Here is an 18882-nt window from a genome sequence, read left to right as displayed (position 1 = left end):
CAGACAACATCTGATTAGCTTTATGATGTCAGCGCACCACTGGACCAATTGTCCTTGTGGCAGCTGACCACACAGGAGGATGAGATCAGAAGCTATGCAGTAGGTTACTATCTGTATTCATAACTACAAGGCAAGTAGGAGGGGGAATGGTAAAGGACTCTGAACCACTCAAAGCACTGGGGCCTTTTTGAAAGTCGGATGGAGATACATAAACAGATTATCCTTAACAATCCATCTTGAGTATCAGAGTCCAACATACGGAGTGCAGGAGAAGAGGTGAAATGAGCTTCCTTCTGTGAGAATGTAACACGCTCGTTCTGAAATGAGGTAGTACATTTCAGCCTCAAAGGCAGCAATTTGCTCGAATGGAACATTGCTAGTTCCAGGATCTAAAGCAGGCTTTAGTAGCGTTGGAGACAGCCGGGCTTTTATGAATTATTATGACCAACACAATGTGATCCATATTACTTTCAGCTTGACAGAAATTCTATTCAGGCACAGTCTCCCACTACAAGCTAGTGAGGACATGCTGATGCTGTGAACTTTTTAATGCCTAAAGGAATGATTGGGAGTTTTACTTACCATATAAATTGGTAAAATGATGCCGTATGCCAGAAGACTTCCTTTTTTTTTTTCCTTCAGTCTCGGCAATTCAGAGAAACTCGGTTGTGAAACACTGCCACCGGTGGTCATTCAGTATAATCTGCAGATGGAAAAGTCCACTGTTGGCACATTTTCTATAAGCAATACAAAAAAATCTTGATTTTTATAAAGGGTAAACAGATCAATACTATGGAGTCTTTTATTGTGAAAATCAACAGCTCATTAGAAAATCAAATCTCAATTTTAGCTTTTTATCCTCACATACTTCTCTGCATCCCTTGCCTCATTTGCTAAAACTCTCTAAACAACTGTAGCGCGTACATTAGGACATAGATCAATAGATGTTTTTGCCAGCCAAGTGGCAGTGAACCATTCTCACTTCTTTTGTTTTAGGATATGGTACACCAGTAGCAATTAAGCCAGCTGATAAGTTGAGAGTAAGGGTTATGCCACAGTTCATGGGAATAATAAAAACTATGAATAGCATAATGACCATCTCCATTTTAGCCAATTCCCACCACTTCAGAAATGGTGAAGATGACTCTTATCCTCAAACGTACGTTGATACAAAATGAGAAGTCTCAAAAACTTTCCTAATTTCTTTCATCTTAGTTTTCAGTTGGACATCCTGTCCACCCTGCTACTCATTTAGTTACCAACATCAATGTATCCTACTGCTTGTTAGCCAACAGAGTGGCCCTCATGTCCGACAACATCTTGCTTTAGCTTTATGATGTCAGCTTGCTAGGCAACAGAGTGGCCCTCATGTCAGACAACATCTGATTAGCTTTATGATGTCAGCGCACCACTGGACCAATTGTCCTTGTGGCAGCTGACCACACAGGAGGATGAGATCAGAAGTTATGCAGTAGGTTACTATCTGTATTCATAACTACAAGGCAAGTAGGAGGGGGAATGGTAAAGGACTCTGAACCACTCAAAGCACTGGGGCCTTTTTGAAAGTCGGATGGAGATACATAAACAGATTATCCTTAACAATCCATCTTGAGTATCAGAGTCCAACATACGGAGTGCAGGAGAAGAGGTGAAATGAGCTTCCTTCCGTGAGAATGTAACACACTCGTTCTGAAATGAGGTAGTACATTTCAGCCTCAAAGGCAGCAATTTGCTCGAATGGAACATTGCTAGTTCCAGGATCTAAAGCAGGCTTTAGTAGCGTTGGAGACAGCCGGGCTTTTATGAATTATTATGACCAACACAATGTGATCCATATTACTTTCAGCTTGACAGAAATTCTATTCAGGCACAGTCTCCCACTACAAGCTAGTGAGGACATGCTGATGCTGTGAACTTTTTAATGCCTAAAGGAATGATTGGGAGTTTTACTTACCATATAAATTGGTAAAATGATGCCGTATGCCAGAAGACTTCCTTTTTTTTTTTCCTTCAGTCTCAGCAATTCAGAGAAACTCGGTTGTGAAACACTGCCACCGGTGGTCATTCAGTATAATCTGCAGATGGAAAAGTCCACTGTTGGCACATTTTCTATAAGCAATACAAAAAAATCTTGATTTTTATAAAGGGTAAACAGATCAATACTATGGAGTCTTTTATTGTGAAAATCAACAGCTCATTAGAAAATCAAATCTCAATTTTAGCTTTTTATCCTGACATACTTCTCTGCATCCCTTGCCTCATTTGCTAAAACTCTCTAAACAACTGTAGCGCGTACATTAGGACATAGATCAATAGATGTTTTTGCCAGCCAAGTGGCAGTGAACCATTCTCACTTCTTTTGTTTTAGGATATGGTACACCAGTAGCAATTAAGCCAGCTGATAAGTTGAGAGTAAGGGTTATGCCACAGTTCATGGGAATAATAAAAACTATGAATAGCATAATGACCATCTCCATTTTAGCCAATTCCCACCACTTCAGAAATGGTGAAGATGACTCTTATCCTCAAACGTACGTTGATACAAAATGAGAAGTCTCAAAAACTTTCCTAATTTCTTTCATCTTAGTTTTCAGTTGGACATCCTGTCCACCCTGCTACTCATTTAGTTACCAACATCAATGTATCCTACTGCTTGTTAGCCAACAGAGTGGCCCTCATGTCCGACAACATCTTGCTTTAGCTTTATGATGTCAGCTTGCTAGGCAACAGAGTGGCCCTCATGTCAGACAACATCTGATTAGCTTTATGATGTCAGCGCACCACTGGACCAATTGTCCTTGTGGCAGCTGACCACACAGGAGGATGAGATCAGAAGCTATGCAGTAGGTTACTATCTGTATTCATAACTACAAGGCAAGTAGGAGGGGGAATGGTAAAGGACTCTGAACCACTCAAAGCACTGGGGCCTTTTTGAAAGTCGGATGGAGATACATAAACAGATTATCCTTAACAATCCATCTTGAGTATCAGAGTCCAACATACGGAGTGCAGGAGAAGAGGTGAAATGAGCTTCCTTCTGTGAGAATGTAACACGCTCGTTCTGAAATGAGGTAGTACATTTCAGCCTCAAAGGCAGCAATTTGCTCGAATGGAACATTGCTAGTTCCAGGATCTAAAGCAGGCTTTAGTAGCGTTGGAGACAGCCGGGCTTTTATGAATTATTATGACCAACACAATGTGATCCATATTACTTTCAGCTTGACAGAAATTCTATTCAGGCACAGTCTCCCACTACAAGCTAGTGAGGACATGCTGATGCTGTGAACTTTTTAATGCCTAAAGGAATGATTGGGAGTTTTACTTACCATATAAATTGGTAAAATGATGCCGTATGCCGGAAGACTTCCTTTTTTTTTTTTTTCCTTCAGTCTCGGCAATTCAGAGAAACTCGGTTGTGAAACACTGCCACCGGTGGTCATTCAGTATAATCTGCAGATGGAAAAGTCCACTGTTGGCACATTTTCTATAAGCAATACAAAAAAATCTTGATTTTTATAAAGGGTAAACAGATCAATACTATGGAGTCTTTTATTGTGAAAATCAACAGCTCATTAGAAAATCAAATCTCAATTTTAGCTTTTTATCCTCACATACTTCTCTGCATCCCTTGCCTCATTTGCTAAAACTCTCTAAACAACTGTAGCGCGTACATTAGGACATAGATCAATAGATGTTTTTGCCAGCCAAGTGGCAGTGAACCATTCTCACTTCTTTTGTTTTAGGATATGGTACACCAGTAGCAATTAAGCCAGCTGATAAGTTGAGAGTAAGGGTTATGCCACAGTTCATGGGAATAATAAAAACTATGAATAGCATAATGACCATCTCCATTTTAGCCAATTCCCACCACTTCAGAAATGGTGAAGATGACTCTTATCCTCAAACGTACGTTGATACAAAATGAGAAGTCTCAAAAACTTTCCTAATTTCTTTCATCTTAGTTTTCAGTTGGACATCCTGTCCACCCTGCTACTCATTTAGTTACCAACATCAATGTATCCTACTGCTTGTTAGCCAACAGAGTGGCCCTCATGTCCGACAACATCTTGCTTTAGCTTTATGATGTCAGCTTGCTAGGCAACAGAGTGGCCCTCATGTCAGACAACATCTGATTAGCTTTATGATGTCAGCGCACCACTGGACCAATTGTCCTTGTGGCAGCTGACCACACAGGAGGATGAGATCAGAAGTTATGCAGTAGGTTACTATCTGTATTCATAACTACAAGGCAAGTAGGAGGGGGAATGGTAAAGGACTCTGAACCACTCAAAGCACTGGGGCCTTTTTGAAAGTCGGATGGAGATACATAAACAGATTATCCTTAACAATCCATCTTGAGTATCAGAGTCCAACATACGGAGTGCAGGAGAAGAGGTGAAATGAGCTTCCTTCCGTGAGAATGTAACACACTCGTTCTGAAATGAGGTAGTACATTTCAGCCTCAAAGGCAGCAATTTGCTCGAATGGAACATTGCTAGTTCCAGGATCTAAAGCAGGCTTTAGTAGCGTTGGAGACAGCCGGGCTTTTATGAATTATTATGACCAACACAATGTGATCCATATTACTTTCAGCTTGACAGAAATTCTATTCAGGCACAGTCTCCCACTACAAGCTAGTGAGGACATGCTGATGCTGTGAACTTTTTAATGCCTAAAGGAATGATTGGGAGTTTTACTTACCATATAAATTGGTAAAATGATGCCGTATGCCAGAAGACTTCCTTTTTTTTTTTCCTTCAGTCTCAGCAATTCAGAGAAACTCGGTTGTGAAACACTGCCACCGGTGGTCATTCAGTATAATCTGCAGATGGAAAAGTCCACTGTTGGCACATTTTCTATAAGCAATACAAAAAAATCTTGATTTTTATAAAGGGTAAACAGATCAATACTATGGAGTCTTTTATTGTGAAAATCAACAGCTCATTAGAAAATCAAATCTCAATTTTAGCTTTTTATCCTGACATACTTCTCTGCATCCCTTGCCTCATTTGCTAAAACTCTCTAAACAACTGTAGCGCGTACATTAGGACATAGATCAATAGATGTTTTTGCCAGCCAAGTGGCAGTGAACCATTCTCACTTCTTTTGTTTTAGGATATGGTACACCAGTAGCAATTAAGCCAGCTGATAAGTTGAGAGTAAGGGTTATGCCACAGTTCATGGGAATAATAAAAACTATGAATAGCATAATGACCATCTCCATTTTAGCCAATTCCCACCACTTCAGAAATGGTGAAGATGACTCTTATCCTCAAACGTACGTTGATACAAAATGAGAAGTCTCAAAAACTTTCCTAATTTCTTTCATCTTAGTTTTCAGTTGGACATCCTGTCCACCCTGCTACTCATTTAGTTACCAACATCAATGTATCCTACTGCTTGTTAGCCAACAGAGTGGCCCTCATGTCCGACAACATCTTGCTTTAGCTTTATGATGTCAGCTTGCTAGGCAACAGAGTGGCCCTCATGTCAGACAACATCTGATTAGCTTTATGATGTCAGCGCACCACTGGACCAATTGTCCTTGTGGCAGCTGACCACACAGGAGGATGAGATCAGAAGCTATGCAGTAGGTTACTATCTGTATTCATAACTACAAGGCAAGTAGGAGGGGGAATGGTAAAGGACTCTGAACCACTCAAAGCACTGGGGCCTTTTTGAAAGTCGGATGGAGATACATAAACAGATTATCCTTAACAATCCATCTTGAGTATCAGAGTCCAACATACGGAGTGCAGGAGAAGAGGTGAAATGAGCTTCCTTCTGTGAGAATGTAACACGCTCGTTCTGAAATGAGGTAGTACATTTCAGCCTCAAAGGCAGCAATTTGCTCGAATGGAACATTGCTAGTTCCAGGATCTAAAGCAGGCTTTAGTAGCGTTGGAGACAGCCGGGCTTTTATGAATTATTATGACCAACACAATGTGATCCATATTACTTTCAGCTTGACAGAAATTCTATTCAGGCACAGTCTCCCACTACAAGCTAGTGAGGACATGCTGATGCTGTGAACTTTTTAATGCCTAAAGGAATGATTGGGAGTTTTACTTACCATATAAATTGGTAAAATGATGCCGTATGCCAGAAGACTTCCTTTTTTTTTTTCCTTCAGTCTCGGCAATTCAGAGAAACTCGGTTGTGAAACACTGCCACCGGTGGTCATTCAGTATAATCTGCAGATGGAAAAGTCCACTGTTGGCACATTTTCTATAAGCAATACAAAAAAATCTTGATTTTTATAAAGGGTAAACAGATCAATACTATGGAGTCTTTTATTGTGAAAATCAACAGCTCATTAGAAAATCAAATCTCAATTTTAGCTTTTTATCCTCACATACTTCTCTGCATCCCTTGCCTCATTTGCTAAAACTCTCTAAACAACTGTAGCGCGTACATTAGGACATAGATCAATAGATGTTTTTGCCAGCCAAGTGGCAGTGAACCATTCTCACTTCTTTTGTTTTAGGATATGGTACACCAGTAGCAATTAAGCCAGCTGATAAGTTGAGAGTAAGGGTTATGCCACAGTTCATGGGAATAATAAAAACTATGAATAGCATAATGACCATCTCCATTTTAGCCAATTCCCACCACTTCAGAAATGGTGAAGATGACTCTTATCCTCAAACGTACGTTGATACAAAATGAGAAGTCTCAAAAACTTTCCTAATTTCTTTCATCTTAGTTTTCAGTTGGACATCCTGTCCACCCTGCTACTCATTTAGTTACCAACATCAATGTATCCTACTGCTTGTTAGCCAACAGAGTGGCCCTCATGTCCGACAACATCTTGCTTTAGCTTTATGATGTCAGCTTGCTAGGCAACAGAGTGGCCCTCATGTCAGACAACATCTGATTAGCTTTATGATGTCAGCGCACCACTGGACCAATTGTCCTTGTGGCAGCTGACCACACAGGAGGATGAGATCAGAAGTTATGCAGTAGGTTACTATCTGTATTCATAACTACAAGGCAAGTAGGAGGGGGAATGGTAAAGGACTCTGAACCACTCAAAGCACTGGGGCCTTTTTGAAAGTCGGATGGAGATACATAAACAGATTATCCTTAACAATCCATCTTGAGTATCAGAGTCCAACATACGGAGTGCAGGAGAAGAGGTGAAATGAGCTTCCTTCCGTGAGAATGTAACACACTCGTTCTGAAATGAGGTAGTACATTTCAGCCTCAAAGGCAGCAATTTGCTCGAATGGAACATTGCTAGTTCCAGGATCTAAAGCAGGCTTTAGTAGCGTTGGAGACAGCCGGGCTTTTATGAATTATTATGACCAACACAATGTGATCCATATTACTTTCAGCTTGACAGAAATTCTATTCAGGCACAGTCTCCCACTACAAGCTAGTGAGGACATGCTGATGCTGTGAACTTTTTAATGCCTAAAGGAATGATTGGGAGTTTTACTTACCATATAAATTGGTAAAATGATGCCGTATGCCAGAAGACTTCCTTTTTTTTTTTCCTTCAGTCTCAGCAATTCAGAGAAACTCGGTTGTGAAACACTGCCACCGGTGGTCATTCAGTATAATCTGCAGATGGAAAAGTCCACTGTTGGCACATTTTCTATAAGCAATACAAAAAAATCTTGATTTTTATAAAGGGTAAACAGATCAATACTATGGAGTCTTTTATTGTGAAAATCAACAGCTCATTAGAAAATCAAATCTCAATTTTAGCTTTTTATCCTGACATACTTCTCTGCATCCCTTGCCTCATTTGCTAAAACTCTCTAAACAACTGTAGCGCGTACATTAGGACATAGATCAATAGATGTTTTTGCCAGCCAAGTGGCAGTGAACCATTCTCACTTCTTTTGTTTTAGGATATGGTACACCAGTAGCAATTAAGCCAGCTGATAAGTTGAGAGTAAGGGTTATGCCACAGTTCATGGGAATAATAAAAACTATGAATAGCATAATGACCATCTCCATTTTAGCCAATTCCCACCACTTCAGAAATGGTGAAGATGACTCTTATCCTCAAACGTACGTTGATACAAAATGAGAAGTCTCAAAAACTTTCCTAATTTCTTTCATCTTAGTTTTCAGTTGGACATCCTGTCCACCCTGCTACTCATTTAGTTACCAACATCAATGTATCCTACTGCTTGTTAGCCAACAGAGTGGCCCTCATGTCCGACAACATCTTGCTTTAGCTTTATGATGTCAGCTTGCTAGGCAACAGAGTGGCCCTCATGTCAGACAACATCTGATTAGCTTTATGATGTCAGCGCACCACTGGACCAATTGTCCTTGTGGCAGCTGACCACACAGGAGGATGAGATCAGAAGCTATGCAGTAGGTTACTATCTGTATTCATAACTACAAGGCAAGTAGGAGGGGGAATGGTAAAGGACTCTGAACCACTCAAAGCACTGGGGCCTTTTTGAAAGTCGGATGGAGATACATAAACAGATTATCCTTAACAATCCATCTTGAGTATCAGAGTCCAACATACGGAGTGCAGGAGAAGAGGTGAAATGAGCTTCCTTCTGTGAGAATGTAACACGCTCGTTCTGAAATGAGGTAGTACATTTCAGCCTCAAAGGCAGCAATTTGCTCGAATGGAACATTGCTAGTTCCAGGATCTAAAGCAGGCTTTAGTAGCGTTGGAGACAGCCGGGCTTTTATGAATTATTATGACCAACACAATGTGATCCATATTACTTTCAGCTTGACAGAAATTCTATTCAGGCACAGTCTCCCACTACAAGCTAGTGAGGACATGCTGATGCTGTGAACTTTTTAATGCCTAAAGGAATGATTGGGAGTTTTACTTACCATATAAATTGGTAAAATGATGCCGTATGCCGGAAGACTTCCTTTTTTTTTTTTTTCCTTCAGTCTCGGCAATTCAGAGAAACTCGGTTGTGAAACACTGCCACCGGTGGTCATTCAGTATAATCTGCAGATGGAAAAGTCCACTGTTGGCACATTTTCTATAAGCAATACAAAAAAATCTTGATTTTTATAAAGGGTAAACAGATCAATACTATGGAGTCTTTTATTGTGAAAATCAACAGCTCATTAGAAAATCAAATCTCAATTTTAGCTTTTTATCCTCACATACTTCTCTGCATCCCTTGCCTCATTTGCTAAAACTCTCTAAACAACTGTAGCGCGTACATTAGGACATAGATCAATAGATGTTTTTGCCAGCCAAGTGGCAGTGAACCATTCTCACTTCTTTTGTTTTAGGATATGGTACACCAGTAGCAATTAAGCCAGCTGATAAGTTGAGAGTAAGGGTTATGCCACAGTTCATGGGAATAATAAAAACTATGAATAGCATAATGACCATCTCCATTTTAGCCAATTCCCACCACTTCAGAAATGGTGAAGATGACTCTTATCCTCAAACGTACGTTGATACAAAATGAGAAGTCTCAAAAACTTTCCTAATTTCTTTCATCTTAGTTTTCAGTTGGACATCCTGTCCACCCTGCTACTCATTTAGTTACCAACATCAATGTATCCTACTGCTTGTTAGCCAACAGAGTGGCCCTCATGTCCGACAACATCTTGCTTTAGCTTTATGATGTCAGCTTGCTAGGCAACAGAGTGGCCCTCATGTCAGACAACATCTGATTAGCTTTATGATGTCAGCGCACCACTGGACCAATTGTCCTTGTGGCAGCTGACCACACAGGAGGATGAGATCAGAAGTTATGCAGTAGGTTACTATCTGTATTCATAACTACAAGGCAAGTAGGAGGGGGAATGGTAAAGGACTCTGAACCACTCAAAGCACTGGGGCCTTTTTGAAAGTCGGATGGAGATACATAAACAGATTATCCTTAACAATCCATCTTGAGTATCAGAGTCCAACATACGGAGTGCAGGAGAAGAGGTGAAATGAGCTTCCTTCCGTGAGAATGTAACACACTCGTTCTGAAATGAGGTAGTACATTTCAGCCTCAAAGGCAGCAATTTGCTCGAATGGAACATTGCTAGTTCCAGGATCTAAAGCAGGCTTTAGTAGCGTTGGAGACAGCCGGGCTTTTATGAATTATTATGACCAACACAATGTGATCCATATTACTTTCAGCTTGACAGAAATTCTATTCAGGCACAGTCTCCCACTACAAGCTAGTGAGGACATGCTGATGCTGTGAACTTTTTAATGCCTAAAGGAATGATTGGGAGTTTTACTTACCATATAAATTGGTAAAATGATGCCGTATGCCAGAAGACTTCCTTTTTTTTTTTCCTTCAGTCTCAGCAATTCAGAGAAACTCGGTTGTGAAACACTGCCACCGGTGGTCATTCAGTATAATCTGCAGATGGAAAAGTCCACTGTTGGCACATTTTCTATAAGCAATACAAAAAAATCTTGATTTTTATAAAGGGTAAACAGATCAATACTATGGAGTCTTTTATTGTGAAAATCAACAGCTCATTAGAAAATCAAATCTCAATTTTAGCTTTTTATCCTGACATACTTCTCTGCATCCCTTGCCTCATTTGCTAAAACTCTCTAAACAACTGTAGCGCGTACATTAGGACATAGATCAATAGATGTTTTTGCCAGCCAAGTGGCAGTGAACCATTCTCACTTCTTTTGTTTTAGGATATGGTACACCAGTAGCAATTAAGCCAGCTGATAAGTTGAGAGTAAGGGTTATGCCACAGTTCATGGGAATAATAAAAACTATGAATAGCATAATGACCATCTCCATTTTAGCCAATTCCCACCACTTCAGAAATGGTGAAGATGACTCTTATCCTCAAACGTACGTTGATACAAAATGAGAAGTCTCAAAAACTTTCCTAATTTCTTTCATCTTAGTTTTCAGTTGGACATCCTGTCCACCCTGCTACTCATTTAGTTACCAACATCAATGTATCCTACTGCTTGTTAGCCAACAGAGTGGCCCTCATGTCCGACAACATCTTGCTTTAGCTTTATGATGTCAGCTTGCTAGGCAACAGAGTGGCCCTCATGTCAGACAACATCTGATTAGCTTTATGATGTCAGCGCACCACTGGACCAATTGTCCTTGTGGCAGCTGACCACACAGGAGGATGAGATCAGAAGTTATGCAGTAGGTTACTATCTGTATTCATGACTACAAGGCAAGTAGGAGGAGGAATGGTAAAGGACTCTGAACCACTCAAAGCACTGGGGCCTTTTTGAAAGTCGGATGGAGATACATAAACAGATTATCCTTAACAATCCATCTTGAGTATCAGAGTCCAACATACGGAGTGCAGGAGAAGAGGTGAAATGAGCTTCCTTCCGTGAGAATGTAACACGCTCGTTCTGAAATGAGGTAGTACATTTCAGCCTCAAAGGCAGCAATTTGCTCGAATGGAACATTGCTAGTTCCAGGATCTAAAGCAGGCTTTAGTAGCGTTGGAGACAGCCGGGCTTTTATGAATTATTATGACCAACACAATGTGATCCATATTACTTTCAGCTTGACAGAAATTCTATTCAGGCACAGTCTCCCACTACAAGCTAGTGAGGACATGCTGATGCTGTGAACTTTTTAATGCCTAAAGGAATGATTGGGAGTTTTACTTACCATATAAATTGGTAAAATGATGCCGTATGCCAGAAGACTTCCTTTTTTTTTTTCCTTCAGTCTCGGCAATTCAGAGAAACTCGGTTGTGAAACACTGCCACCGGTGGTCATTCAGTATAATCTGCAGATGGAAAAGTCCACTGTTGGCACATTTTCTATAAGCAATACAAAAAAATCTTGATTTTTATAAAGGGTAAACAGATCAATACTATGGAGTCTTTTATTGTGAAAATCAACAGCTCATTAGAAAATCAAATCTCAATTTTAGCTTTTTATCCTCACATACTTCTCTGCATCCCTTGCCTCATTTGCTAAAACTCTCTAAACAACTGTAGCGCGTACATTAGGACATAGATCAATAGATGTTTTTGCCAGCCAAGTGGCAGTGAACCATTCTCACTTCTTTTGTTTTAGGATATGGTACACCAGTAGCAATTAAGCCAGCTGATAAGTTGAGAGTAAGGGTTATGCCACAGTTCAAGGGAATAATAAAAACTATGAATAGCATAATGACCATCTCCATTTTAGCCAATTCCCACCACTTCAGAAATGGTGAAGATGACTCTTATCCTCAAACGTACGTTGATACAAAATGAGAAGTCTCAAAAACTTTCCTAATTTCTTTCATCTTAGTTTTCAGTTGGACATCCTGTCCACCCTGCTACTCATTTAGTTACCAACATCAATGTATCCTACTGCTTGTTAGCCAACAGAGTGGCCCTCATGTCCGACAACATCTTGCTTTAGCTTTATGATGTCAGCTTGCTAGGCAACAGAGTGGCCCTCATGTCAGACAACATCTGATTAGCTTTATGATGTCAGCGCACCACTGGACCAATTGTCCTTGTGGCAGCTGACCACACAGGAGGATGAGATCAGAAGTTATGCAGTAGGTTACTATCTGTATTCATAACTACAAGGCAAGTAGGAGGGGGAATGGTAAAGGACTCTGAACCACTCAAAGCACTGGGGCCTTTTTGAAAGTCGGATGGAGATACATAAACAGATTATCCTTAACAATCCATCTTGAGTATCAGAGTCCAACATACGGAGTGCAGGAGAAGAGGTGAAATGAGCTTCCTTCCGTGAGAATGTAACACACTCGTTCTGAAATGAGGTAGTACATTTCAGCCTCAAAGGCAGCAATTTGCTCGAATGGAACATTGCTAGTTCCAGGATCTAAAGCAGGCTTTAGTAGCGTTGGAGACAGCCGGGCTTTTATGAATTATTATGACCAACACAATGTGATCCATATTACTTTCAGCTTGACAGAAATTCTATTCAGGCACAGTCTCCCACTACAAGCTAGTGAGGACATGCTGATGCTGTGAACTTTTTAATGCCTAAAGGAATGATTGGGAGTTTTACTTACCATATAAATTGGTAAAATGATGCCGTATGCCAGAAGACTTCCTTTTTTTTTTTCCTTCAGTCTCAGCAATTCAGAGAAACTCGGTTGTGAAACACTGCCACCGGTGGTCATTCAGTATAATCTGCAGATGGAAAAGTCCACTGTTGGCACATTTTCTATAAGCAATACAAAAAAATCTTGATTTTTATAAAGGGTAAACAGATCAATACTATGGAGTCTTTTATTGTGAAAATCAACAGCTCATTAGAAAATCAAATCTCAATTTTAGCTTTTTATCCTGACATACTTCTCTGCATCCCTTGCCTCATTTGCTAAAACTCTCTAAACAACTGTAGCGCGTACATTAGGACATAGATCAATAGATGTTTTTGCCAGCCAAGTGGCAGTGAACCATTCTCACTTCTTTTGTTTTAGGATATGGTACACCAGTAGCAATTAAGCCAGCTGATAAGTTGAGAGTAAGGGTTATGCCACAGTTCATGGGAATAATAAAAACTATGAATAGCATAATGACCATCTCCATTTTAGCCAATTCCCACCACTTCAGAAATGGTGAAGATGACTCTTATCCTCAAACGTACGTTGATACAAAATGAGAAGTCTCAAAAACTTTCCTAATTTCTTTCATCTTAGTTTTCAGTTGGACATCCTGTCCACCCTGCTACTCATTTAGTTACCAACATCAATGTATCCTACTGCTTGTTAGCCAACAGAGTGGCCCTCATGTCCGACAACATCTTGCTTTAGCTTTATGATGTCAGCTTGCTAGGCAACAGAGTGGCCCTCATGTCAGACAACATCTGATTAGCTTTATGATGTCAGCGCACCACTGGACCAATTGTCCTTGTGGCAGCTGACCACACAGGAGGATGAGATCAGAAGTTATGCAGTAGGTTACTATCTGTATTCATAACTACAAGGCAAGTAGGAGGGGGAATGGTAAAGGACTCTGAACCACTCAAAGCACTGGGGCCTTTTTGAAAGTCGGATGGAGATACATAAACAGATTATCCTTAACAATCCATCTTGAGTATCAGAGTCCAACATACGGAGTGCAGGAGAAGAGGTGAAATGAGCTTCCTTCCGTGAGAATGTAACACGCTCGTTCTGAAATGAGGTAGTACATTTCAGCCTCAAAGGCAGCAATTTGCTCGAATGGAACATTGCTAGTTCCAGGATCTAAAGCAGGCTTTAGTAGCGTTGGAGACAGCCGGGCTTTTATGAATTATTATGACCAACACAATGTGATCCATATTACTTTCAGCTTGACAGAAATTCTATTCAGGCACAGTCTCCCACTACAAGCTAGTGAGGACATGCTGATGCTGTGAACTTTTTAATGCCTAAAGGAATGATTGGGAGTTTTACTTACCATATAAATTGGTAAAATGATGCCGTATGCCAGAAGACTTCCTTTTTTTTTTTTCCTTCAGTCTCGGCAATTCAGAGAAACTCGGTTGTGAAACACTGCCACCGGTGGTCATTCAGTATAATCTGCAGATGGAAAAGTCCACTGTTGGCACATTTTCTATAAGCAATACAAAAAAATCTTGATTTTTATAAAGGGTAAACAGATCAATACTATGGAGTCTTTTATTGTGAAAATCAACAGCTCATTAGAAAATCAAATCTCAATTTTAGCTTTTTATCCTCACATACTTCTCTGCATCCCTTGCCTCATTTGCTAATACTCTCTAAACAACTGTAGCGCGTACATTAGGACATAGATCAATAGATGTTTTGGCCAGCCAAGTGGCAGTGAACCATTCTTACTTCTTTTGTTTTAGGATATGGTACACCAGTAGCAATTAAGCCAGCTGATAAGTTGAGAGTAAGGGTTATGCCACAGTTCATGGGAATAATAAAAACTATGAATAGCATAATGACCATCTCCATTTTAGCCAATTCCCACCACTTCAGAAATGGTGAAGAAGACTCTTATCCTCAAACGTACGTTGATACAAAACGAGAAGTCTCAAAAACTTTCCTAATTTCTTTCATCTTAGTTTTCAGTTGGACATCCTGTCCACCCTGCTACTCATTTAGTTACCAACATCAATGTATCCTACTGCTTGTTAGCCAACAGAGTGGCCCTCATGTCCGACAACATCTTGCTTTAGCTTTATGATGTCAGCTTGCTAGGCAACAGAGTGGCCCTCATGTCAGACAACATCTGATTAGCTTTATGATGTCAGCGCACCACTGGACCAATTGTCCTTGTGGCAGCTGACCACACAGGAGGATGACATCAGAAGTTATGCAGTAGGTTACTATCTGTATTCATGACTACAAGGCAAGTAGGAGGGGGAATGGTAAAGGACTCTGAACCACTCAAAGCACTGGGGCCTTTTTGAAAGTCGGATGGAGATACATAAACAGATTATCCTTAACAATCCATCTTGAGTATCAGAGTCCAACATACGGAGTGCAGGAGAAGAGGTGAAATGAGCTTCCTTCCGTGAGAATGTAACACGCTCGTTCTGAAATGAGGTAGTACATTTCAGCCTCAAAGGCAGCAATTTGCTCGAATGGAACATTGCTAGTTCCAGGATCTAAAGCAGGCTTTAGTAGCGTTGGAGACAGCCGGGCTTTTATGAATTATTATGACCAACACAATGTGATCCATATTACTTTCAGCTTGACAGAAATTCTATTCAGGCACAGTCTCCCACTACAAGCTAGTGAGGACATGCTGATGCTGTGAACTTTTTAATGCCTAAAGGAATGATTGGGAGTTTTACTTACCATATAAATTGGTAAAATGATGCCGTATGCCAGAAGACTTCCTTTTTTTTTTTTCCTTCAGTCTCGGCAATTCAGAGAAACTCGGTTGTGAAACACTGCCACCGGTGGTCATTCAGTATAATCTGCAGATGGAAAAGTCCACTGTTGGCACATTTTCTATAAGCAATACAAAAAAATCTTGATTTTTATAAAGGGTAAACAGATCAATACTATGGAGTCTTTTATTGTGAAAATCAACAGCTCATTAGAAAATCAAATCTCAATTTTAGCTTTTTATCCTCACATACTTCTCTGCATCCCTTGCCTCATTTGCTAATACTCTCTAAACAACTGTAGCGCGTACATTAGGACATAGATCAATAGATGTTTTGGCCAGCCAAGTGGCAGTGAACCATTCTTACTTCTTTTGTTTTAGGATATGGTACACCAGTAGCAATTAAGCCAGCTGATAAGTTGAGAGTAAGGGTTATGCCACAGTTCATGGGAATAATAAAAACTATGAATAGCATAATGACCATCTCCATTTTAGCCAATTCCCACCACTTCAGAAATGGTGAAGAAGACTCTTATCCTCAAACGTACGTTGATACAAAACGAGAAGTCTCAAAAACTTTCCTAATTTCTTTCATCTTAGTTTTCAGTTGGACATCCTGTCCACCCTGCTACTCAGTTAGTTACCAACATCAATGTATCCTACTGCTTGTTAGCCAACAGAGTGGCCCTCATGTCCGACAACATCTTGCTTTAGCTTTATGATGTCAGCTTGCTAGGCAACAGAGTGGCCCTCATGTCAGACAACATCTGATTAGCTTTATGATGTCAGCGCACCACTGGACCAATTGTCCTTGTGGCAGCTGACCACACAGGAGGATGACATCAGAAGTTATGCAGTAGGTTACTATCTGTATTCATGACTACAAGGCAAGTAGGAGGGGGAATGGTAAAGGACTCTGAACCACTCAAAGCACTGGGGCCTTTTTGAAAGTCGGATGGAGATACATAAACAGATTATCCTTAACAATCCATCTTGAGTATCAGAGTCCAACATAGGGAGTGCAGGAGAAGAGGTGAAATGAGCTTCCTTCCGTGAGAATGTAACACGCTCGTTCTGAAATGAGGTAGTACATTTCAGCCTCAAAGGCAGCAATTTGCTCGAATGGAACATTGCTAGTTCCAGGATCTAAAGCAGGCTTTAGTAACGTTGGAGACAGCCGGGCTTTTATGAATTATTATGACCAACACAATGTGATCCATATTACTTTCAGCTTGACAGAAATTCTATTCAGGCACAGTCTCCCACTACAAACTAGTGAGGACATGCTGATGCTGTGAACTTTTTAATGCCTAAAGGAATGATTGGGAGTTTTACTTACCATATAAATTGGTAAAATGATGCCGTATGCCGGAAGACTTCCTTTTTTTTTTCCTTCAGTCTCGGCAATTCAGAGAAACTGTTGTGAAACACTGCCACCGGTGGTCATTCAGTATAATCAGCAGATGGAAAAGTCCACTGTTAGCACATTTTCTATAAGCAATACAAAAAAATCTTGATTTTTATAAAGGGTAAACAGATCAATACTATGGAGTCTTTTATTGTGTAAATCAACAGCTCATTAGAAAATCAAATCTCAATTTTAGCTTTTTATCCTCGCATACTTCTCTGCATCCCTTGCCTCATTTGCTAAAACTCTCTAAACAACTGTAGCGCGTACATTAGGACATAGATCAATAGATGTTTTTGCCAGCCAAGTGGCAGTGAACCATTCTCACTTCTTTTGTTTTAGGATATGGTACACCAGTAGCAATTAAGCCAGCTGATAAGTTGAGAGTAAGGGTTATGCCACAGTTCATGGGAATAATAAAAACTATGAATAGCATAATGACCATCTCCATTTTAGCCAATTCCCACCACTTCAGAAATGGTGAAGATGACTCTTATCCTCAAACGTACGTTGATACAAAATGAGAAGTCTCAAAAACTTTCCTAATTTCTTTCATCTTAGTTTTCAGTTGGACATCCTGTCCACCCTGCTACTCATTTAGTTACCAACATCAATGTATCCTACTGCTTGTTAGCCAACAGAGTGGCCCTCATGTCCGACAACATCTTGCTTTAGCTTTATGATGTCAGCTTGCTAGGCAACAGAGTGGCCCTCATGTCAGACAACATCTGATTAGCTTTATGATGTCAGCGCACCACTGGACCAATTGTCCTTGTGGCAGCTGACCACACAGGAGGATGAGATCAGAAGTTATGCAGTAGGTTACTATCTGTATTCATGACTACAAGGCAAGTAGGAGGGGGAATGGTAAAGGACTCTGAACCACTCAAAGCACTGGGGCCTTTTTGAAAGTCAGATGGAGATACAGAAACAGATTATCCTTAACAATCCATCTTGAGTATCAGAGTCCAACATACGGAGTGCAGGAGAAGAGGTGAAATGAGCTTCCTTCCGTGAGAATGTAACACGCTCGTTCTGAAATGAGGTAGTACATTTCAGCCTCAAAGGCAGCAATTTGCTCGAATGGAACATTGCTAGTTCCAGGATCTAAAGCAGGCTTTAGTAGCGTTGGAGACAGCCGGGCTTTTATGAATTATTATGACCAACACAATGTGATCCATATTACTTTCAGCTTGACAGAAATTCTATTCAGGCACAGTCTCCCACTACAAGCTAGTGAGGACATGCTGATGCTGTTAACTTTTTAATGCCTAAAGGAATGATTGGGAGTTTTACTTACCATATAAATTGGTAAAATGATGCCGTATGCCAGAAGACTTCCTTTTTTTTTTTTCCTTCAGTCTCAGCAATTCAGAGAAACTCGGTTGTGAAACACTGCCACCGGTGGTCATTCAGTATAATCTGCAGATGGAAAAGTCCACTGTTGGCACATTTTCTATAAGCAATACAAAAAAATCTTGATTTTTATAAAGGGTAAACAGATCAATACTATGGAGTCTTTTATTGTGAAAATCAACAGCTCATTAGAAAATCAAATCTCAATTTTAGCTTTTTATCCTGACATACTTCTCTGCATCCCTTGCCTCATTTGCTAAAACTCTCTAAACAACTGTAGCGCGTACATTAGGACATAGATCAATAGATGTTTTTGCCAGCCAAGTGGCAGTGAACCATTCTCACTTCTTTTGTTTTAGGATATGGTACACCAGTAGCAATTAAGCCAGCTGATAAGTTGAGA

General features: G+C 40.3%; 1 long non-coding RNA gene across 1 annotated transcript; it reads right to left on the bottom strand.

Moving 5' to 3' along the window:
• Positions 1-635: 635 nt before the first annotated feature.
• On the bottom strand, positions 636-18579 carry LOC146785705 (uncharacterized). The gene is made up of 14 exons (XR_014970775.1): positions 18424-18579; positions 17055-17206; positions 15682-15803; positions 14309-14464; positions 12937-13091; positions 11565-11719; positions 10193-10347; positions 8818-8975; positions 7446-7600; positions 6074-6228; positions 4702-4856; positions 3327-3450; positions 1955-2109; positions 636-737 (listed from the first exon to the last, which is right to left on the bottom strand). It is a non-coding gene; the product is annotated as an uncharacterized LOC146785705 (long non-coding RNA).
• Between the last annotated feature and the right edge of the window lie 303 nt (positions 18580-18882).

The sequence above is a fragment of the Triturus cristatus genome, chromosome 11, assembly GCF_964204655.1.
Source record: "Triturus cristatus chromosome 11, aTriCri1.1, whole genome shotgun sequence".
Lineage (NCBI taxonomy): Eukaryota > Metazoa > Chordata > Amphibia > Caudata > Salamandridae > Triturus > Triturus cristatus.
This window is presented reverse-complemented; position numbering and strand designations above follow the sequence as displayed.